The following is a 27,500-nucleotide window of genomic DNA, read 5'->3' as shown; positions in this document are numbered from 1 at the left end:
ACACACTACACACTATACCCTACACACTACACCCTACACACTATACCCTACACACTACACACTATACCCTACACACTACACACTATACCCTACACACTACACCCTACACACTATGCCCTACACACTACACACTACACCCTACACACTATACCCTACACACTACACACTATACCCTACACACTACACACTATACCCTACACCCTACACACTATACCCTACACACTACACACTATACCCTACACACTACACACTATACCCTACACCCTACACACTATACCCTACACACTACACACTATACCCTACACACTACACACTATACCCTACACCCTACACACTATACCCTACACCCTACACACTATGCCCTACACACTACACACTACACCCTACACACTATGCCCTACACACTACACACTACACCCTACACACTATACCCTACACACTACACACTATACCCTACACACTACACACTATACCCTACACACTACACACTATACCCTACACACTACACACTATACCCTACACCCTACACACTATACCCTACACACTACACACTATACCCTACACACTACACCCTACACACTACACACTATACCCTACACACTATGCCCTACACACTACACACTATACCCTACACACTACACACTATACCCTACACACTACAACCTATACCCTACACACTATGCCCTACACACTATACCCTACACACTACAACCTACACCCTACACACTATGCCCTACACACTACACACTATACCCTACACACTACACCCTACACACTATGCCCTACACACTACACACTACACCCTACACACTATACCCTACACACTACACACTATACCCTACACACTACACCCTATACCCTACACACTACACCCTACACACTATACCCTACACACTACACACTATACCCTACACACTACAACCTATACCCTACACACTATGCCCTACACACTATACCCTACACACTATACTCTACACCCTATACCCTACACACTACACACTATACCCTACACCCTATACCCTACACCCTATACCCTACACACTACACCCTACACACTATGCCCTACACACTACACACTATGCCCTACACACTACACCCTATACCCTACACACTATACCCTACACACTATACTCTACACACTATACCCTACACACTACACACTATACCCTACACACTACACACTATGCCCTACACACTACACACTATACCCTACACACTACACCCTACACACTACACACTACACCCTACACACTATACCCTACACACTACACACTATACCCTACACACTACACCCTATACACTACACACTACACACTACACACTATGCCCTACACACTACACACTATGCCCTACACACTACACACTATACCCTACACACTACACCCTATACCCTACACACTATACCCTACACACTATACTCTACACCCTACACCCTATACCCTACACACTACACACTATACCCTACACCCTATACCCTACACCCTATACCCTACACACTATACCCTACACACTATACTCTACACACTACACCCTATACCCTACACACTACACCCTATACCCTACACACTACACCCTACACACTATGCCCTACACACTACACACTATACCCTACACACTACACCCTACACACTATGCCCTACACACTACACACTATACCCTACACACTACACCCTATACCCTACACACTATGCCCTACACACTATACCCTACACACTATACTCTACACCCTACACCCTATACCCTACACACTACACACTATACCCTACACCCTATACCCTACACACTATACCCTACACACTATACTCTACACACTACACCCTATACCCTACACACTACACCCTATACCCTACACACTATACCCTACACACTACACCCTACACCCTACACACTACACCCTACACACTACACCCTATACCCTACACACTACACCCTATACCCTACACATTACACCCTATACCCTACACACTACACCCTACACCCTATACCCTACACACTATACCCTACACACTACACCCTACACACTACACACTATACCCTATATCCTACACACTATACCCTATACCCTACACACTATACCCTACACACTACACCCTATACCCTACACACTATACCCTACACACTACACACTCTACCCTACACACTACACCCTACACACTACACACTATATCCTACACCCTACACACTACACCCTACACACTATACCCTACACACTACACCCTATACCCTACACACTACACACTATACCCTACACACTATACCCTACACACTACACCCTACACCCTACACACTACACCCTACACACTACACCCTATACCCTACACACTACACCCTATACCCTACACATTACACCCTATACCCTACACACTACACCCTACACCCTATACCCTACACACTACACCCTATACCCTACACATTACACCCTATACCCTACACACTACACCCTACACCCTATACCCTACACACTATACCCTACACACTATACCCTACACACTACACCCTACACACTACACACTATACCCTACACACTACACCCTACACACTATACCCTACACACTATACCCTACACACTACACACTATATCCTACACACTACACCCTACACCCTATACCCTACACCCTATACCCTACACACTATACCCTACACACTACACCCTACACCCTATACCCTACACCCTATACCCTACACACTATACCCTACACACTACACACTATATCCTACACACTATACCCTACACACTATATCCTACACACTACACCCTACACACTATATCCTACACACTACACCCTATACCCTACACCCTATACCCTACACACTACACACTATATCCTACACACTACACACTATACCCTATACCCTACACACTATACCCTACACACTATACCCTACACACTACACACTCTACCCTACACACTACACACTATATCCTACACCCTACACACTACACCCTACACACTACACACTATACCCTACACACTACACCCTATACCCTACACACTACACACTATACCCTACACACTACACACTACACCCTATACCCTACACCCTATACCCTACACACTATACCCTACACACTACACCCTATACCCTACACACTACACCCTATACCCTACACACTACACACTATACCCTACACACTACACCCTACACACTACACACTATACCCTACACACTATACCCTACACACTACACACTATATCCTACACCCTACACACTACACCCTATACCCTACTCCCAACACACTACTCCCTACAAACTACATAAATAATCCAAGCCTCAGTCTGGTGTTGGATCTAGAGGTGATATTTTCTGGAGTTTACACTGATCAGAATTTGAATCTGGATTAAAGATCCATCCCTTCACTCTACAGAGACTCTGCCCACTTCACCCACGACAACTACGGGATGGGAAACAGACTCAGGAACTCTATATTGTTCTCTCTCTCTCTCTCTCTCTCACTTGTTTCTTGCTGTTGCTAAATTGACCTTGTGTAAGACAGGATCTCCAATTATAGACTAACCACACACACACACGCACACACACACACACAAATCCACCCTCTGTCTCACTCTCTGCCTGTCTCATGCTCTTTTTGCCTCTGTCTTTCTCAGTTTTATCTTTTTTTAAAATCTCTCGCTCTGTCTACAGTAAATGATGAGCCTTAAAGACACACACACACACACACACACTTTATCGGAAGTGCTCTGTGACCCATATTCGAAGTAAAACCTCAACGCTCCGAAAATGTCAAAATGGCACTGCAAGTATTTCTATTGTGTGTGTGTGTGTATGTGTGTGTGTGTGTGTGTATGTGTGTGTGTGTGTGTGCCTTTCTTTATTCTCTCTTTTCAAGTTAATTAATCTCAGCAGTCTCATGTTACTGAGAAACACAAAGAAGTGTAAATTCCTCCGTCCTGAAGATGTGGAGAAGTTCCAGCTTCACCTCTGACTGAGGTGACACACACACACACACTGATACACAGCACTGACACTGGAGACTCCTTCACCACATCATACACACACACACACACATCTTTATCAACCCTCATCACGTCTATGTGAAGGAGCTGTTGCTATGGAAACGATAAGGTATCAGAGTGAGTGCATTAATATAAGTCAGAGCTGCTGTTAGAGAGAATTAATCACCACCTGATCCACCAATCAGAATTAATCACCACCTAATCTACCAATCAGAGAGCAGGACAGAACAAACCTCGATATACACCAACTCGACGTGATCCTTTCCACTGTGTGTAGTTTGTGTGCTAACAGGGAAAGTGGGCGGAGCCACATGTGAATCGGTCTGAGGCATGAACCTGTGGATAAGGAACTGCCTGAGTCACACTGAACCACGTGTGAGACACACACAAAAGACAAACTGTAAAAGAGCTGATAGTGACTTTTAGACAAACCACACACACACACACACACACACACACACAGACACACACACACACACACAGACACACAGACACACACACACACACACAGACACACACACACACAGACACACACACACACACAGACACACAGACACACACACAGACACACACACACACACAGACACACAGACACACACACAGACACACACACACACACAGACACACACACACACACACACACACAGACAAACAGACACACACACAGACACACACACACACACACATACAGACACACACACAGACAAGTTTCTTTTTGGTTCTCCTCATAAACTACCAGAACAATGACAAGGATGAAGTCTAAATGAAGATTGGCTACAAAGTGCACAGGGGATCAGTGTGGCGTTTGGAACACAGCCCAAAAACTGTGACATTGTAGAAACTTTTCATCCAGCGATCCTCCAGAAGGTGATTCAGTTTCAGTCGCACAAAAGAGCTGAATGAAACACAATCCTCACCGGTGACATCATCACCACCGCCATTGTGTTTGTCTAGCCATCGATACACTGCATCCACCTGATCCTGTGTGTGTGTGTGTGTGTGTGTGTGTATTTGTACCATGTCTATGTCACCTACAATAACATGTAATATTTGTTTTTCTTTCTCTTTCACACTGAAGCTGTCCTGCAGCACTGAAACCCTGACCTGCTGATTTACACACACAAAGGGAAGATGCTGCCGTGTGACCGTCACATGACCACAACTCCAGGACAGTGGACTTCAGAGTGATGCAGGTTGCTGTGTGAGGTGTGTTAATTTTGGGTGTGACGTCTGTATGTGTCAAATACAAGCAACACTGCTGTGTGTCATGGAGAGGTCTCTTAAGATCAATGAAAACCTCAGAGGTCAGAGGTCAGGCAAGCAGCACACTGAGTTTTATGTTGCATTGTGAGCAGGAAATGTACAAGAATAAACAAACTCTGTGTGTGTGTGTGTGTGTGTGTATACATGCTGGTCAGAGAAACTGACCTACTGTGTAGAAATGAGATAAAGTCAGAGTTCTTACCTGTTAAGTTTCTACTGCAGAACATGAAGAACGAAACCCATCTGTAAAGAGCAGAACAGAGGTTTATTACCAGAACTTTCTGTCTCCTACAGTCCAGATCATGGTCTGAAGTCTGGTGTGTTATAAAGCCATGAAAGTGTTTAAATCTTGGAGTGAACAGATGAGTCTGAGTTTCTCAGACTGGAGTCTTTAATTCACTCAAGCGTGTGATAAAACTCTCACTGTCACTGCACAGCGACGACACGACAATACCAGAGACTTCACACTGAGAGATCATCACTATACTGCACAACCTCTACACAACCTCCACACAACCTCTACACAACCTCCACACAACCTCTATACAACCTCTACACAACCTCCACACAACCTCTACACAACCTCTACACAGCCTCCACACAACCTCTACACAGCCTCCACACAACCTGTACACAACCTGTACACAATCTCCACACAACCTCTACACAACCTCCACACAACCTCTACACAACCTCCACACAACCTCCACACAACCTCTACACAGCCTCCACACAACCTGTACACAACCTCTACACAACCTCCACACAACCTCTACACAACCTCTACACAACCTGTACACAACCTCTACACAACCTTTAAACAACCTCCACACAACCTCTACACAACCTCCACACAACCTCCACACAACCTCTACACAGCCTCCACACAACCTGTACACAACCTCTACACAATCTCCACACAACCTCTACACAACCTCCACACAACCTCTACACAACCTCCACACAACCTCCACACAACCTCTACACAGCCTCCACACAACCTGTACACAACCTCTACACAACCTCCACACAACCTCTACACAACCTGTACACAACTTCTACACAACCTTTAAACAACCTCCACACAACCTTTAAACAACCTGTACACAACCTCCACACAACCTCTACACAACCTTTACACAACCTCTACACAACCTTTAAACAACCTCTACACAACCTTTACAAAACATTTACACAACCGCTACACAGCATTTACACAACCTCTACACAACCTCCACACAACCTCTACATAACCTCTACACAACCTTTACACAACCTCTACACAACCTTTACACAACCTCTACACAACATTTACACAACCACTACACAGCATTTACACAACATTTACACATCCTCTACACAACCTCTACACAACATTTACACAACCTCTACACAGCATTTACACAACCTCTACACAACCTTTACACATCAACACAATATTTACACAACCTCTACACAACATTTACACATCAACACAATATTTACACAACCTCTACACAACCTTTACACAACCTCTACAAACCATTTACACATCAACACAATATTTACACAACCTCTACACAACCTTTACACAACCTCTACACAACCTTTACACAACCTCTACACAACATTTACACAACCGCTACACAGCATTTACACAACATTTACACATCCTCTACACAACCTCTACACAGCATTTACACAACCTCTACACAGCATTTACACAACCTCTACACAACATTTACACATCAACACAATATTTACACAACCTCTACACAACCTCACAGTTACACATTTACGGTTACACACTCAGATACACACTCACAGTCACACACTTTTACACAACCTCTTCACAACCTTTACACAACTTCTACACAACATTTACACAACCTCTGCACAATCTCTACACAGCATTTACACAACCTTTACACAACCTCTACACAACCACTGCACAACCTCTACACAAGGTTTACACAACCTTTAAACAACCTCTACACAACCTCTACAAAACCTTTACACAACCTCTACACAACATTTACACAACCCCTACGCAACACTTAAACAACCTCTACACAGCATTTACAGAACCTCTAAAAAACCTCAACACAACCTTTACACAACCTCTACACATCATTTATACAACATTTACACAACCTCTACACAACATTTACACAATCTCTACACAGCATTTACACAACATTTACACAATCTCTACACAGCATTTACACAACCTTTACACAACATTTATACAACCTCTACACAACCTCTACACAACATTTACACATACATTACACTACCTCTACACAACATTTACACAACATCTACAAAACATTTACACAACCTCTACACAACCTTTACACAACCTCTACAAAACATTTACACAACATTTACACAACCTCTACACAATATTTACACAACTTCTACACAATATTTACACAACCTCTACACAACATTTACACAACCTCACAGTTACACATTCACAGTTACACACTCGCAGTTATACACCCACAGTTACACACTCATAGTTACACACTCACAGTCACACACTCAGTTACACACTTGCATTTATAGACACAGTTACACACTCGCAGTTACATTCTCAGTTACACACTCGCAGTTACACACTCGCAGTTACACACTCAGTTACACACTCGCAGTTACATTCTCAGTTACACACTCGCAGTTACATTCTCAGTTACACACTCGCAGTTACAAACTTGCAGTTACACACTCGCAGTTACACACTCGCAGTTACAGACTCAGTTACACACTCGCACTTACACACTGGCAGCTACACACTTGCATTTACAAACACAGCTACACACTCACAGTTACACACTTGCATTTATAGACACAGTTAAACACTCGCAATTACACACTCGCAGTTACACTCTCAGTTACACACTCACAGTTACACACTCGCAGTTAAAGACTCACTTACACACTAGCACTTACACACTGGCAGCTACACACTTGCATTTACAAACACAGCTACACACTCGCAGTTACACACTTGCATTTATAGACACAGTTAAACACTCGCAATTACACACTCACAGTTACACACTCAGTTACACACTCGCAGTTACACACTCGCAGTTACACACTCACAGTTACACACTCAGTTACACACTTACAGTTACAAACTCAGTTACACACTCACAGTTACACACTCGTAGTTAAAGACTCAGTTACACACTAGCACTTACACACTGGCAGCTACACACTTGCATTTACAAACACAGCTACACACTCGCAATTACACACTCACAATTACGCACTCAGTTACACACTCACAGTTACACACTCAGTCACACACTCGCAGTTACACACTCGCAGTTACACACTCAGTTACACACTCACAGTTACGCACTCAGTTACACACTCACAGTTACACACTCAGTCACACACTCGCAGTTACACACTCGCAGTTACACATTCAGTTACACACTCGCAGTTATACACTCAGTTACACACTCAGTTACACACTCACAGTTACACACTCACAGTTACACACTCAGTTACACACTCACAGTTACACACTCACAGTTACACACTCAGTTACACACTCACAGTTACACACTCAGTTACACACTCACAGTTACACACTCAGTTACACACTCACAGTTACACACTGTTACAAACTCGCAGTTATACACTCAGTTACACACTCAGTTACACACTCACAGTTACACACTCAGTTACACACTCAGTTACACACTCACAGTTACACACTCAGTTACACACTCACAGTTACACACTCAGTTACACACTCACAGTTACACACTCAGTTACACACTCACAGTTACACACTCACAGTCACACACTCAGTTACACACTCACAGTTATACACTTGCATTTACAGACACAGTTACACACTCGCAGTTACACTCACAGTTACACACTCACAGTTACACACTCACAGTCACACACTCAGTAACACACTCGCAGTTATACACTTGCATTTATAGACACAGTTACACACTCGCAGTTACACTCTCAGATACACACTCGCAGTTACACACTCACAGTTACACACTCGCAGTTACACACTCGCAGGTACACACTCAGTTACACACTAACAGTCACACACTCGCAGTTACACATTTGCAGTTACACACTCACAGTTACACACTCAGTTACACACTCAGTTACACACTCGCAGTTAAACAATCGCAGTTACACTCACAGTTACACACTCAGTTACACACTCACAGTTACACACTCAGTTACACACTCAGTTACACACTCACAGTTACACACTCACAGTTACACACTCACAGTTACACACACAGTTACACACTCAGTTACACACTCACAGTTATACACTCAGTTACACACTCACAGTTACACACTCATAGTTACACAATCGCAGTTACACTCACAGTTACACACTCAGTTACACACTCAGTTACACACTCACAGTTACACACTCAGTTACACACTCAGTTACACACTCACAGTTACACACTCAGTTACACACTCACAGTTACACACTCAGTTACACACTCACAGTTACACACTCAGTTACACACTCAGTTACACACTCACAGTTATACACTCAGTTACACACTCACAGTTACACACTCACAGTTACACACTCAGTTACACACTCGCAGTTACACATTCGCAGTTACACTCACAGTTACACACTTGTAGTTACACACTCACAGTTACACACTCAGTTACACACTCAGTTACACACTCACAGTTACACACTCACAGTTGCACACTCAGTTACACACTTGTAGTTACACACTCACAGTTACACACTCAGTTACACACTCAGTTACACACTCACAGTTACACACTCACAGTTACACACTCAGTTACACACTCGCAGTTACACATTCGCAGTTACACTCACAGTTACACACTTGTAGTTACACACTTGTAGTTACACACTCACAGTTACACACTCACAGTCACACACTCAGTTACACACTCACAGTTATACACTTGCATTTACAGACACAGTTACACACTCGCAGTTACACTCACAGTTACACACTCACAGTTACACACTCACAGTTACACACTCAGTTACACACTCACAGTCACACACTCAGTAACACACTCGCAGTTATACACTTGCATTTATAGACACAGTTACACACTCGCAGTTACACTCTCAGATACACACTCGCAGTTACACACTCACAGTTACACACTCGCAGGTACACACTCAGTTACACACTAACAGTCACACACTCGCAGTTACACATTTGCAGTTACACACTCACAGTTACACACTCAGTTACACACTCAGTTACACACTCACAGTTACACACTCACAGTTACACACTCAGTTACACACTCGCAGTTACACAATCGCAGTTACACTCACAGTTACACACTCAGTTACACACTCACAGTTACACACTCATAGTTACACACTCGCAGTTACACAATCGCAGTTACACTCACAGTTACACACTCAGTTACACACTCAGTTACACACTCACAGTTACACACTCAGTTACACACTCAGTTACACACTCATAGTTACACACTCGCAGTTACACAATCGCAGTTACACTCACAGTTACACACTCAGTTACACACTCAGTTACACACTCACAGTTACACACTCAGTTACACACTCAGTTACACACTCACAGTTACACACTCAGTTACACACTCGCAGTTACACATTCGCAGTTACACTCACAGTTACACATTTGTAGTTACACACTCACAGTTACACACTCAGTTACACACTCAGTTACACACTCGCAGTTACACATTCGCAGTTACACTCACAGTTACACACTCATAGTTACACACTCACAGTTACACACTCAGTTACACACTCGCAGTTACACATTCGCAGTTACACTCACAGTTACACACTTGTAGTTACACACTTGTAGTTACACACTCACAGTTACACACTCACAGTTACACACTCATAGTTACACACTCACAGTTACACAATCATAGTTACACACTCATAGTTACACACTCGCAGTTACACACTCAGTTACACACTCAGTTACACACTCACAGTTACACACAGTTATACACTCAGTTACACACTCAGTTACACACTCACAGTTACACACTCACAGTTACACACTCAGTTACACACTCACAGTTACACACTCACAGTTACACACTCACAGTTACACACTCAGTTACACACTCACAGTTACACACTCACAGTTACACACTCAGTTACACACTCACAGTTACACACTCAGTAACACACTCACAGTTACAAACTCACAGTTACACACTCAGTTACACACTCACAGTTACACACTGTTACACACTCGCAGTTATACACTCAGTTACACACTCAGTTACACACTCACAGTTACACACTCACAGTTACACACTCAGTTACACACTCACAGTTACACACTCAGTTACACACTCACAGTTACACACTCACAGTTACACACTCAGTTACACACTCACAGTTACACACTCAGTTACACACTCACAGTTATACACTTGCATTTACAGACACAGTTACACACTCGCAGTTACACTCACAGTTACACACTCACAGTTACACACTCAGTTACACACTCACAGTCACACACTCAGTAACACACTCGCAGTTATACACTTGCATTTATAGACACAGTTACACACTCGCAGTTACACTCTCAGATACACACTCGCAGTTACACACTCACAGTTACACACTCGCAGTTACACACTCGCAGGTACACACTCAGTTACACACTAACAGTCACACACTCGCAGTTACACATTTGCAGTTACACACTCACAGTTACACACTCAGTTACACACTCACAGTTACACACTCACAGTTACACACTCAGTTACACACTCGCAGTTACACAATCGCAGTTACACAATCGCAGTTACACTCACAGTTACACACTCAGTTACACACTTAGTTACACACTCACAGTTACACACTCAGTTACACACTCAGTTACACACTCACAGTTATACACTCAGTTACACACTCACAGTTACAAACTCACAGTTACACACTCAGTTACACACTCGCAGTTACACATTCGCAGTTACACTCACAGTTACACACTTGTAGTTACACACTCACAGTTACACACTCAGTTACACACTCAGTTACACACTCACAGTTACACACTCATAGTTACACACTCAGGTACACACTCAGTTACACACTCACAGTTACACACTCAGTTATACACTAACAGTCACACACTCACAGTTACACACTCACAGTTACACACTCACAGTTACACACTCAGGTACACACTCAGTTACACACTCACAGTTACACACTCATAGTTACACACTCGCAGTTATACACTCACAGTTACACACTCATAGTTACACACACACAGTTACACACTCAGTTACACACTCAGTTACACACTCACAGTTACACACTCTGTTACACACTCAGTTACACACTCACAGTTACACACTCAGTTACACACTCACAGTTACACACTCAGTTACACACTCACAGTTACACACTCACAGTTATACACTCAGTTACACACTCAGTTACACACTGACAGTTACACACTCACAGTTACACACTCAGTTACACACTCACAGTTACACACTCAGTTACACACTCACAGTTACACACTCACAGTCACACACTCAGTTACACACTCGCAGTTACACTCACAGTTACACACTCAGTTACACACTCACAGTTACACACTCACAGTCACACACTCAGTTACACACTCACAGTTACACTCACAGTTACACTCACAGTTACACACTCAGTTACACACTCACAGTCACACACTCAGTAACACACTCGCAGTTATACACTTGCATTTATAGACACAGTTACACACTCGCAGTTACACTCTCAGATACACACTCACAGTTACACACTCACAGTTACACACTCGCAGTTACACACTCAGTTACACACTCGCAGTTACACATTCGCAGTTACACTCACAGTTACACACTTGTAGTTACACACTCAGTTACACAATCAGTTACACACTCACAGTTACACACTCATAGTTACACACTCACAGTTACACACTCAGTTACACACTCAGGTACACACTCAGTTACACACTCACAGTTACACACTCAGTTATACACTAACAGTCACACACTCACAGTTACACACTCACAGTTACACACTCAGGTACACACTCAGTTACACACTCACAGTTACACACTCATAGTTACACACTCGCAGTTACACACTCACAGTTACACACTCATAGTTACACACTCGCAGTTACACACTCACAGTTACACACTCATAGTTACACACACACAGTTACACATTCAGTTACACACTCATAGTTACACACTCACAGTTACACACTCAGTTACACACTCAGTTACACACTCACAGTTACACACTCAGTTACACACTCACAGTTACACACTCAGTTACACACTCACAGTTACACACTCACAGTTATACACTCAGTTACACACTCAGTTACACACTCACAGTTACACACTCACAGTTACACACTCAGTTACACACTCAGTTACACACTCACAGTTACACACTCAGTTACACACTCAGTTACACACTGTTACACACTCGCAGTTATACACTCAGTTACACACTCAGTTACACACTCACAGTTACACACTCAGTTACACACTCAGTTACACACTCACAGTTACACACTCAGTTACACACTCACAGTTACACACTCAGTTACACACTCACAGTTACACACTCAGTTACACACTCAGTTACACACTGTTACACACTCACAGTTACACACTCAGTTACACACTCAGTTACACACTCACAGTTACACACTCAGTTACACACTCATAGTTACACACTCACAGTTACACACTCACAGTTACAAACTCAGTTACACACTCACAGTTACACACTCAGTTACACACTCACAGTTACACACTCACAGTCACACATTCAGTTACACACTCACAGTTATACACTTGCATTTACAGACACAGTTACACACTCGCAGTTACACTCACAGTTACACTCACAGTTACACACTCAGTTACACACTCACAGTTACACACTCACAGTTACACACTCAGTTACACACTCACAGTCACACACTCAGTAACACACTCGCAGTTATACACTTGCATTTATAGACACAGTTACACTCTCGCAGTTACACTCTCAGATACACACTCGCAGTTACACACTCACAGTTACACACTCGCAGTTACACACTCGCAGGTACACACTCAGTTACACACTAACAGTCAAACACTCGCAGTTACACATTTGCAGTTACACACTCACAGTTACACACTCAGTTACACACTCAGTTACACACTCACAGTTACACACTCACAGTTACACACTCAGTTACACACTCGCAGTTACACAATCGCAGTTACACTCACAGTTACACACTCAGTTACACACTCAGTTACACACTCACAGTTACACACTCAGTTACACACTCAGTTACACACTCACAGTTATACACTCAGTTACACACTCACAGTTACACACTCACAGTTACACACTCAGTTACACACTCAGTTACACACTCACAGTTATACACTCAGTTAGACACTCACAGTTACACACTCACAGTTACACACTCAGTTACACACTCGCAGTTACACACTCACAGTTACACACTCACAGTTACACACTCGCAGGTACACTCACAGTTACACACTCAGTTACACACTCACAGTTATACACTTGCATTTACAGACACAGTTACACACTCACAGTTACACACTCGCAGTTACACTCACAGTTACACACTCACAGTTACACACTCAGTTACACACTCACAGTTACACACTCAGTAACACACTCGCAGTTATACACTTGCATTTATAGACACAGTTACACACTCGCAGTTACACTCTCAGATACACACTCGCAGTTACACACTCACAGTTACACACTCGCAGTTACACACTCGCAGGTACACACTCAGTTACACACTAACAGTCACACACTCGCAGTTACACATTTGCAGTTACACACACACAGTTACACACTCAGTTACACACTCACAGTCACACACTCGCAGTTACACATTTGCAGTTACACACTCACAGTTACACACTCAGTTACACACTCAGTTACACACTCACAGTTACACACTCACAGTTACACACTCAGTTACACACTCGCAGTTACACAATCGCAGTTACACTCACAGTTACACACACAGTTACACACTCACAGTTACACACTCAGTTACACACACAGTTACACACTCAGTTACACACACAGTTACACACTCACAGTTACACACACAGTTACACACTCACAGTTACACACTCACAGTTACACACTCACAGTTACACACTCAGTTACACACTCACAGTTACACACTCACAGTCACACACTCAGTTACACACTCACAGTTATGCACTTGCATTTACAGACACAGTTACACACTCACAGTTACACTCACAGTTACACACTCACAGTTACACACTCAGTTACACACTCACAGTCACACACTCAGTAACACACTCGCAGTTATACACTTGCATTTATAGACACAGTTACACACTCGCAGTTACACTCTCAGATACACACTCGCAGTTACACACTCACAGTTACACACTGGCAGTTACACACTCGCAGGTACACACTCAGTTACACACTAACAGTCACACACTCGCAGTTACACATTTGCAGTTACACACTCAGTTACACTCACAGTTACACACTCAGTTACACACTCAGTTACACACTCACAGTTACACACTCAGTTACACTCACAGTTACACACTCACAGTTACACACTCAGTTACACACTCAGTTACACACACAGTTACACACTCAGTTACACTCACAGTTACACACTCAGTTACACACTCAGTTACACACTCACAGTTACACACTCAGTTACACTCACAGTTACACACTCAGTTACACACTCAGTTACACACTCACAGTTACACACTCAGTTACACACTCACAGTTACACACTCACAGTTACACACTCAGTTACACACTCACAGTTACACACTGTTACACACTCGCAGTTATACACTCAGTTACACACTCACAGTTACACACTCACAGTTACACACTCAGTTACACACACAGTTACACACTCACAGTTACACACTCAGTTACACACTCACAGTTACACACTCACAGTTACACACTCAGTTACACACTCACAGTTATACACTCAGTTACACACTCACAGTTACACACTCACAGTTACACACTCAGTTACACACTCACAGTTACACACTCACAGTTACACACTCAGTTACACACTCACAGTTACACACTCACAGTTACACACACAGTTACACACTCACAGTTACACACTCACAGTTACACACACAGTTACACACTCACAGTTACACACACAGTTACACACTCACAGTTACACACTCAGTTACACACTCAGTTACACACACAGTTACACACTCAGTTACACACTCAGTTACACACTCACAGTTACACACTCAGTTACACACTCACAGTTACACACTCACAGTTACACACTCAGTCACACACTCACAGTTACACACTGTTACACACTCGCAGTTATACACTCAGTTACACACTCATAGTTACACACTCACAGTTACACACTCAGTTACACACACAGTTACACACTCACAGTTACACACTCACAGTTACACACACAGTTACACACTCACAGTTACACACTCACAGTTACACACACAGTTACACACTCACAGTTACACACTCAGTTACACACTCACAGTTACACACTCACAGTTACACACACAGTTACACACTCACAGTTACACACACAGTTACACACACTCAGTTACACACTCAGTTACACACACAGTTACACACACTCAGTTACACACTCAGTTACACACTCAGTTACACACTCACAGTTACACACTCAGTTACACACTCACAGTTACACACTCAGTTACACACTCACAGTTACACACTGTTACACACTCGCAGTTATACACTCAGTTACACACTCACAGTTACACACTCACAGTTACACACTCAGTTACACACACAGTTACACACTCACAGTTACACACTCAGTTACACACTCACAGTTACACACTCACAGTTACACACTCAGTTACACACTCACAGTTACACACTCAGTTACACACTCACAGTTACACACACAGTTACACACTCACAGTTACACACTCACAGTTACACACTCAGTTACACACTCACAGTTACACACTCACAGTTACACACTCAGTTACACACTCACAGTTACACACTCACAGTTACACACACAGTTACACACTCACAGTTACACACTCAGTTACACACTCACAGTTACACACTCACAGTTACACACTCACTTACACACTCAGTTACACACTCAGTTACACACTCACAGTTACACACTCAGTTACACACACAGTTACACACACAGTTACACACTCAGTTACACACACAGTTACACACACAGTTACACACTCACAGTTACACACTCAGTTACACTCACAGTTACACACTCAGTTACACACTCAGTTACACACTCACAGTTACACACTCAGTTACACTCACAGTTACACACTCACAGTTACACACACAGTTACACACTCACAGTTACACACTCACAGTTACACACTCAGTTACACACTCAGTTACACACTCAGTTACACACTCACAGTTACACACTCAGTTACACACACAGTTACACACTCAGTTACACACTCACAGTTACACACACAGTTACACACTCACAGTTACACACACAGTTACACACTCACAGTTACACACTCACAGTTACACACTCAGTTACACACTCACAGTTACACACTCAGTTACACACACAGTTACACACTCAGTTACACACTCACAGTTACACACTCACAGTTACACACTCAGTTACACACTCACAGTTACACACTCAGTTACACACAGTTACACACTCAGTTACACACTCACAGTTACACACTCACAGTTACACACACAGTTACACACTCACAGTTACACACTCACAGTTACACACTCAGTTACACACTCACAGTTACACACTCAGTTACACACTCACAGTTACACACTCACAGTTACACACTCAGTTACACACTCACAGTTATACACTCAGTTACACACTCACAGTTACACACTCACAGTTACACACTCAGTTACACACACAGTTACACACTCACAGTTACACACTCACAGTTACATACACAGTTACACACTCACAGTTACACACTCACAGTTACACACTCAGTTACACACTCACAGTTACACACACAGTTACACACTCACAGTTACACACTCAGTTACACACTCACAGTTACACACTCACAGTTACACACACAGTTACACACTCACAGTTACACACACAGTTACACACTCACAGTTACACACTCACAGTTACACACTCAGTTACACACTCAGTTACACACACAGTTACACACTCAGTTACACACTCAGTTACACACTCACAGTTACACACTCAGTTACACACTCACAGTTACACACTCACAGTTACACACTCACAGTTACACACTCAGTTACACACTCACAGTTACACACTGTTACACACTCGCAGTTATACACTCAGTTACACACTCACAGTTACACACTCAGTTACACACTCAGTTACACACAGTTACACACTCACAGTTACACACTCAGTTACACACTCGCAGTTACACACTCACAGTTACACACTCACAGTTACACACTCACAGTTACACACTCAGTTACACACTCAGTTACACACTCAGTTACACACTCACAGTTACACACTCAGTTACACACTCACAGTTACACACTCACAGTTACACACACAGTTACACACTCACAGTTACACACTCAGTTACACACTCACAGTTACACACTCACAGTTACACACTCAGTTACACACTCACAGTTACACACTCACAGTTACACACACAGTTACACACTCACAGTTACACACTCACTTACACACTCACAGTTACACACTCAGTTACACACTCACAGTTACACACTCAGTTACACACACAGTTACACCCTCAGTTACACACACAGTTACACACACAGTTACACACTCACAGTTACACACTCAGTTACACTCACAGTTACACACTCAGTTACACACTCACAGTTACACACTCAGTTACACTCACAGTTACACACTCACAGTTACACACTCAGTTACACACACAGTTACACACTCACAGTTACACACTCACAGTTACACACTCAGTTACACACACAGTTACACACACAGTTACACACTCAGTTACACTCACAGTTACACACTCAGTTACACACTCAGTTACACACTCTCAGTTACACTCACAGTTACACACTCAGTTACACACACAGTTACACACTCAGTTACACACTCACAGTTACACACACAGTTACACACTCACAGTTACACACTCACAGTTACACACTCAGTTACACACTCACAGTTACACACTCAGTTACACACACAGTTACACACTCAGTTACACACTCACAGTTACACACACAGTTACACACTCACAGTTACACACTCAGTTACACACTCACAGTTACACACTCACAGTTACACACTCACTTACACACTCAGTTACACACTCAGTTACACACTCACAGTTACACACACAGTTACACACACAGTTACACACTCAGTTACACACACAGTTACACACACAGTTACACACTCACAGTTACACACTCAGTTACACACTCACAGTTACACACTCAGTTACACACACAGTTACACAGACAGTTACACACTCAGTTACACTCACAGTTACACACTCAGTTACACACTCAGTTACACTCACAGTTACACACTCAGTTACACACTCACAGTTACACACTCACAGTTACACACTCAGTTACACACTCAGTTACACACACAGTTACACACTCAGTTACACTCACAGTTACACACTCAGTTACACACTCAGTTACACACTCACAGTTACACACTCAGTTACACTCACAGTTACACACTCACAGTTACACACTCAGTTACACACACAGTTACACACTCAGTTACACACTCACAGTTACACACACAGTTACACACTCACAGTTACACACACAGTTACACACTCACAGTTACACACTCACAGTTACACACTCAGTTACACACTCACAGTTACACACTCAGTTACACACTCACAGTTACACACACAGTTACACACTCACAGTTACACACACAGTTACACACTCAGTTACACACACAGTTACACACTCAGTTACACACTCACAGTTACACACTCACAGTTACACACTCAGTTACACACTCACAGTTACACACACAGTTACACACTCACAGTTACACACTCACAGTTACACACTCACAGTTACACACTCAGTTACACACTCAGTTACACACTCACAGTTACACACTCAGTTACACACTCACAGTTACACACTCACAGTTACACACTCAGTCACACACTCACAGTTACACACTGTTACACACTCGCAGTTATACACTCAGTTACACACTCACAGTTACACACTCACAGTTACACACTCAGTTACACACACAGTTACACACTCACAGTTACACACACAGTTACACACTCACAGTTACACACTCACAGTTACACACTCACAGTTACACACTCAGTTACACACACAGTTACACACTCACAGTTACACACTCACAGTTACACACACAGTTACACACTCACAGTTACACACTCAGTTACACACTCACAGTTACACACTCACAGTTACACACACAGTTACACACTCACAGTTACACACACAGTTACACACTCACAGTTACACACTCACAGTTACACACTCAGTTACACACTCAGTTACACACACAGTTACACACTCAGTTACACACTCAGTTACACACTCACAGTTACACACTCAGTTACACACTCACAGTTACACACTCACAGTTACACACTCAGTTACACACTCACAGTTACACACTGTTACACACTCGCAGTTATACACTCAGTTACACACTCACAGTTACACACTCACAGTTACACACTCAGTTACACACACAGTTACACACTCACAGTTACACACTCGCAGTTACACACTCACAGTTACACACTCACTTACACACTCACAGTTACACACTCACAGTTACACACTCACAGTTACACACTCAGTTACACACTCGCAGTTACACACTCACAGTTACACACTCACAGTTACACACACAGTTACACACTCACAGTTACACACACAGTTACACACTCACAGTTACACACTCACAGTTACACACTCAGTTACACACTCACAGTTACACACTCAGTTACACACACAGTTACACACAGTTACACACTCACAGTTACACACTCAGTTACACACTCACAGTTACACACACAGTTACACACTCACAGTTACACACTCACAGTTACACACTCACAGTTACACACACAGTTACACACTCAGTTACACACTCACAGTTACACACTCACAGTTACACACTCAGTTACACACTCACAGTTACACACTCACAATTACACACTCACTTACACACTCACAGTTACACACTCAGTTACACACTCAGTTACACACTCACAGTTACACACTCAGTTACACACACAGTTACACACACAGTTACACACTCAGTTACACACACAGTTACACACACAGTTACACACTCACAGTTACACACTCAGTTACACTCACAGTTACACACTCAGTTACACACTCAGTTACACACTCACAGTTACACACTCAGTTACACTCACAGTTACACACTCAGTTACACACTCACAGTTACACACACAGTTACACACTCAGTTACACACTCAGTTACACACACAGTTACACACACAGTTACACACTCAGTTACACTCACAGTTACACACTCAGTTACACACACAGTTACACACTCACAGTTACACACACAGTTACACACTCAGTTACACACTCAGTTACACACACAGTTACACACACAGTTACACACTCAGTTACACTCACAGTTACACACTCAGTTACACACTCAGTTACACACTCAGTTACACACACAGTTACACACTCAGTTACACTCACAGTTACACACTCAGTTACACACTCACAGTTACACACTCAGTTACACTCACAGTTACACACTCAGTTACACACTCAGTTACACACTCACAGTTACACACTCAGTTACACTCACAGTTACACACTCAGTTACACACTCACAGTTACACACACAGTTACACACTCAGTTACACACTCAGTTACACACACAGTTACACACACAGTTACACACTCAGTTACACTCACAGTTACACACTCAGTTACACACACAGTTACACACTCACAGTTACACACACAGTTACACACTCAGTTACACACTCAGTTACACACACAGTTACACACTCAGTTACACACACAGTTACACACTCAGTTACACACTCAGTTACACACACAGTTACACACACAGTTACACACTCAGTTACACTCACAGTTACACACTCAGTTACACACACAGTTACACACTCACAGTTACACACACAGTTACACACTCAGTTACACACTCAGTTACACACACAGTTACACACACAGTTACACTCACAGTTACACACTCAGTTACACACTCAGTTACACACTCAGTTACACTCACAGTTACACACTCAGTTACACACACAGTTACACACTCAGTTACACTCACAGTTACACACTCAGTTACACACTCAGTTACACACTCAGTTACACTCACAGTTACACACTCAGTTACACTCACAGTTACACACTCAGTTACACTCACAGTTACACACTCAGTTACACTCACAGTTACACACTCAGTTACACACTCAGTTACACACTCACAGTTACACACTCAGTTACACTCACAGTTACACACTCAGTTACACACTCACAGTTACACACTCAGTTACACACACAGTTACACACTCACAGTTACACACTCAGTTACACACTCAGTTACACACACAGTTACACACACAGTTACACACTCAGTTACACTCACAGTTACACACTCAGTTACACACTCAGTTACACACTCACAGTTACACACTCAGTTACACTCACAGTTACACACTCAGTTACACACTCACAGTTACACACTCAGTTACACACACAGTTACACACTCACAGTTACACACTCAGTTACACACTCAGTTACACACACAGTTACACACACAGTTACACACTCAGTTACACTCACAGTTACACACTCAGTTACACACTCAGTTACACACTCAGTTACACTCACAGTTACACACTCAGTTACACACACAGTTACACACTCAGTTACACACTCACAGTTACACACACAGTTACACACTCTCAGTTACACACTCACAGTTACACACTCAGTTACACACTCACAGTTACACACTCAGTTACACACTCAGTTACACACTCACAGTTACACACTCACAGTTACACACTCAGTTACACACTCAGTTACACACTCACAGTTACACACTCACAGTTACACACTCAGTTACACACTCACAGTTACACACTCACAGTTACACACACACAGTTACACACTCACAGTTACACACTCACAGTTACACACTCAGTTACACACTCACAGTTACACACTCACAGTTACACACTCAGTTACACACTCACAGTTACACACTCACTTACACACTCACAGTTACACACTCAGTTACACACTCAGTTACACACTCACAGTTACACACTCAGTTACACACACAGTTACACACTCACAGTTACACACACAGTTACACACTCAGTTACACACTCAGTTACACACTCACAGTTACACACACAGTTACACACTCAGTTACACACTCACAGTTACACACTCACAGTTACACACTCAGTTACACACTCAGTTACACACACAGTTACACACTCAGTTACACACTCAGTTACACACTCACAGTTACACACACAGTTACACACTCAGTTACACACTCACAGTTACACACACAGTTACACACTCACAGTTACACACTCACAGTTACACACTCACAGTTACACACTCAGTTACACACTCACAGTTACACACTCAGTTACAAACTCAGTTACACACTCACAGTTACACACTCAGTTACACACTCACAGTTACACACACAGTTACACACTCACAGTTACACACTCACAGTTACACACTCACAGTTACACACACAGTTACACACTCAGTTACACACTCACAGTTACACACTCACAGTTACACACTCAGTTACACACTCACAGTTACACACTCACAATTACACACTCACTTACACACTCACAGTTACACACTCAGTTACACACTCAGTTACACACTCACAGTTACACACTCAGTTACACACACAGTTACACACACAGTTACACACTCAGTTACACACACAGTTACACACACAGTTACACACTCACAGTTACACACTCAGTTACACTCACAGTTACACACTCAGTTACACACTCAGTTACACACTCACAGTTACACACTCAGTTACACTCACAGTTACACACTCAGTTACACACTCACAGTTACACACACAGTTACACACTCAGTTACACACTCAGTTACACACACAGTTACACACTCAGTTACACTCACAGTTACACACTCAGTTACACACACAGTTACACACTCACAGTTACACACACAGTTACACACTCAGTTACACACTCAGTTACACACACAGTTACACACACAGTTACACACTCAGTTACACACTCAGTTACACACTCAGTTACACACACAGTTACACACTCAGTTACACTCACAGTTACACACTCAGTTACACACTCACAGTTACACACTCAGTTACACTCACAGTTACACACTCAGTTACACACTCAGTTACACACTCACAGTTACACACTCAGTTACACTCACAGTTACACACTCAGTTACACACTCACAGTTACACACACAGTTACACACTCAGTTACACACTCAGTTACACACACAGTTACACACACAGTTACACACTCAGTTACACTCACAGTTACACACTCAGTTACACACACAGTTACACACTCACAGTTACACACACAGTTACACACTCAGTTACACACTCAGTTACACACACAGTTACACACTCAGTTACACACACAGTTACACACTCAGTTACACACTCAGTTACACACACAGTTACACACACAGTTACACACTCAGTTACACTCACAGTTACACACTCAGTTACACACACAGTTACACACTCACAGTTACACACACAGTTACACACTCAGTTACACACTCAGTTACACACACAGTTACACACACAGTTACACACTCAGTTACACTCACAGTTACACACTCAGTTACACACTCAGTTACACACTCAGTTACACTCACAGTTACACACTCAGTTACACACACAGTTACACACTCAGTTACACTCACAGTTACACACTCAGTTACACACTCAGTTACACACTCAGTTACACTCACAGTTACACACTCAGTTACACTCACAGTTACACACTCAGTTACACTCACAGTTACACACTCAGTTACACTCACAGTTACACACTCAGTTACACACTCAGTTACACACTCACAGTTACACACTCAGTTACACTCACAGTTACACACTCAGTTACACACTCACAGTTACACACTCAGTTACACACACAGTTACACACTCACAGTTACACACTCAGTTACACACTCAGTTACACACACAGTTACACACACAGTTACACACTCAGTTACACTCACAGTTACACACTCAGTTACACACTCAGTTACACACTCACAGTTACACACTCAGTTACACTCACAGTTACACACTCAGTTACACACTCACAGTTACACACTCAGTTACACACACAGTTACACACTCACAGTTACACACTCACAGTTACACACTCAGTTACACACTCAGTTACACACACAGTTACACACACAGTTACACACTCAGTTACACTCACAGTTACACACTCAGTTACACACTCAGTTACACACTCAGTTACACTCACAGTTACACACTCAGTTACACACACAGTTACACACTCAGTTACACACTCACAGTTACACACACAGTTACACACTCACAGTTACACACTCACAGTTACACACTCAGTTACACACTCACAGTTACACACTCAGTTACACACTCAGTTACACACTCACAGTTACACACTCACAGTTACACACTCAGTTACACACTCAGTTACACACTCACAGTTACACACTCACAGTTACACACTCAGTTACACACTCACAGTTACACACTCACAGTTACACACACACAGTTACACACTCACAGTTACACACTCACAGTTACACACTCAGTTACACACTCACAGTTACACACTCACAGTTACACACTCAGTTACACACTCACAGTTACACACTCACTTACACACTCACAGTTACACACTCAGTTACACACTCAGTTACACACTCACAGTTACACACTCAGTTACACACACAGTTACACACTCACAGTTACACACACAGTTACACACTCAGTTACACACTCAGTTACACACTCACAGTTACACACACAGTTACACACTCAGTTACACACTCACAGTTACACACTCACAGTTACACACTCAGTTACACACTCAGTTACACACTCAGTTACACACACAGTTACACACTCAGTTACACACTCAGTTACACACTCACAGTTACACACACAGTTACACACTCAGTTACACACTCACAGTTACACACACAGTTACACACTCACAGTTACACACTCACAGTTACACACTCACAGTTACACACTCAGTTACACACTCACAGTTACACACTCAGTTACAAACTCAGTTACACACTCACAGTTACACACTCACAGTTACACACTCAGTTACACACTCAGTTACACACTCACAGTTACACACTCACAGTTACACACTCAGTTACACACTCACAGTTACACACTCACAGTTACACACTCACAGTTACACACACAGTTACACACTCACAGTTACACACTCAGTTACACACTCACAGTTACACACTCACAGTTACACACTCACTTACACACTCACAGTTACACACTCAGTTACACACTCAGTTACACACTCACAGTTACACACTCAGTTACACACTCACAGTTACACACTCACAGTTACACACACAGTTACACACTCACAGTTACACACTCAGTTACACACTCACAGTTACACACACAGTTACACACTCAGTTACACACTCACAGTTACACACTCACAGTTACACACTCACAGTTACACACACAGTTACACACTCAGTTACACACTCACAGTTACACACTCAGTTACACACTCACAGTTACACACACAGTTACACACTCAGTTACACACTCACAGTTACACACTCACAGTTACACACTCACAGTTACACACTCAGTTACACACTCACAGTTACACACTCAGTTACACACTCAGTTACACACTCACAGTTACACACTCAGTTACACACTCACAGTTACACACTCACAGTTACACACTCACAGTTACACACTCAGTTACACACTCACAGTTACACACTCAGTTACACACTCACAGTTACACACTCACAGTTACACACTCAGTTACAGAATGTGAAGCTGCAAGTTCAAAGCTGTCAC

At 42.7% G+C, this 27,500-nt stretch overlaps 1 protein-coding gene across 3 annotated transcripts in view; it reads right to left on the bottom strand.

The window, feature by feature from the left end:
• Nucleotides 1-27,500, bottom strand: part of hdac7a (histone deacetylase 7a) — an 86,525-nt gene that overhangs the window by 42,170 nt on the left and 16,855 nt on the right. For all 3 annotated transcript variants that reach the window (XM_058409483.1, XM_058409485.1, XM_058409484.1), the window contains exon 2: nucleotides 5,443-5,483. The gene's annotated coding sequence lies outside the window, so the exon portion shown is untranslated. The remainder of the gene's footprint in view (nucleotides 1-5,442; nucleotides 5,484-27,500) is intronic.

This window comes from Hemibagrus wyckioides, linkage group LG15 (assembly GCF_019097595.1).
Source record: "Hemibagrus wyckioides isolate EC202008001 linkage group LG15, SWU_Hwy_1.0, whole genome shotgun sequence".
Classification (NCBI taxonomy): domain Eukaryota; kingdom Metazoa; phylum Chordata; class Actinopteri; order Siluriformes; family Bagridae; genus Hemibagrus; species Hemibagrus wyckioides.
This window is presented reverse-complemented; position numbering and strand designations above follow the sequence as displayed.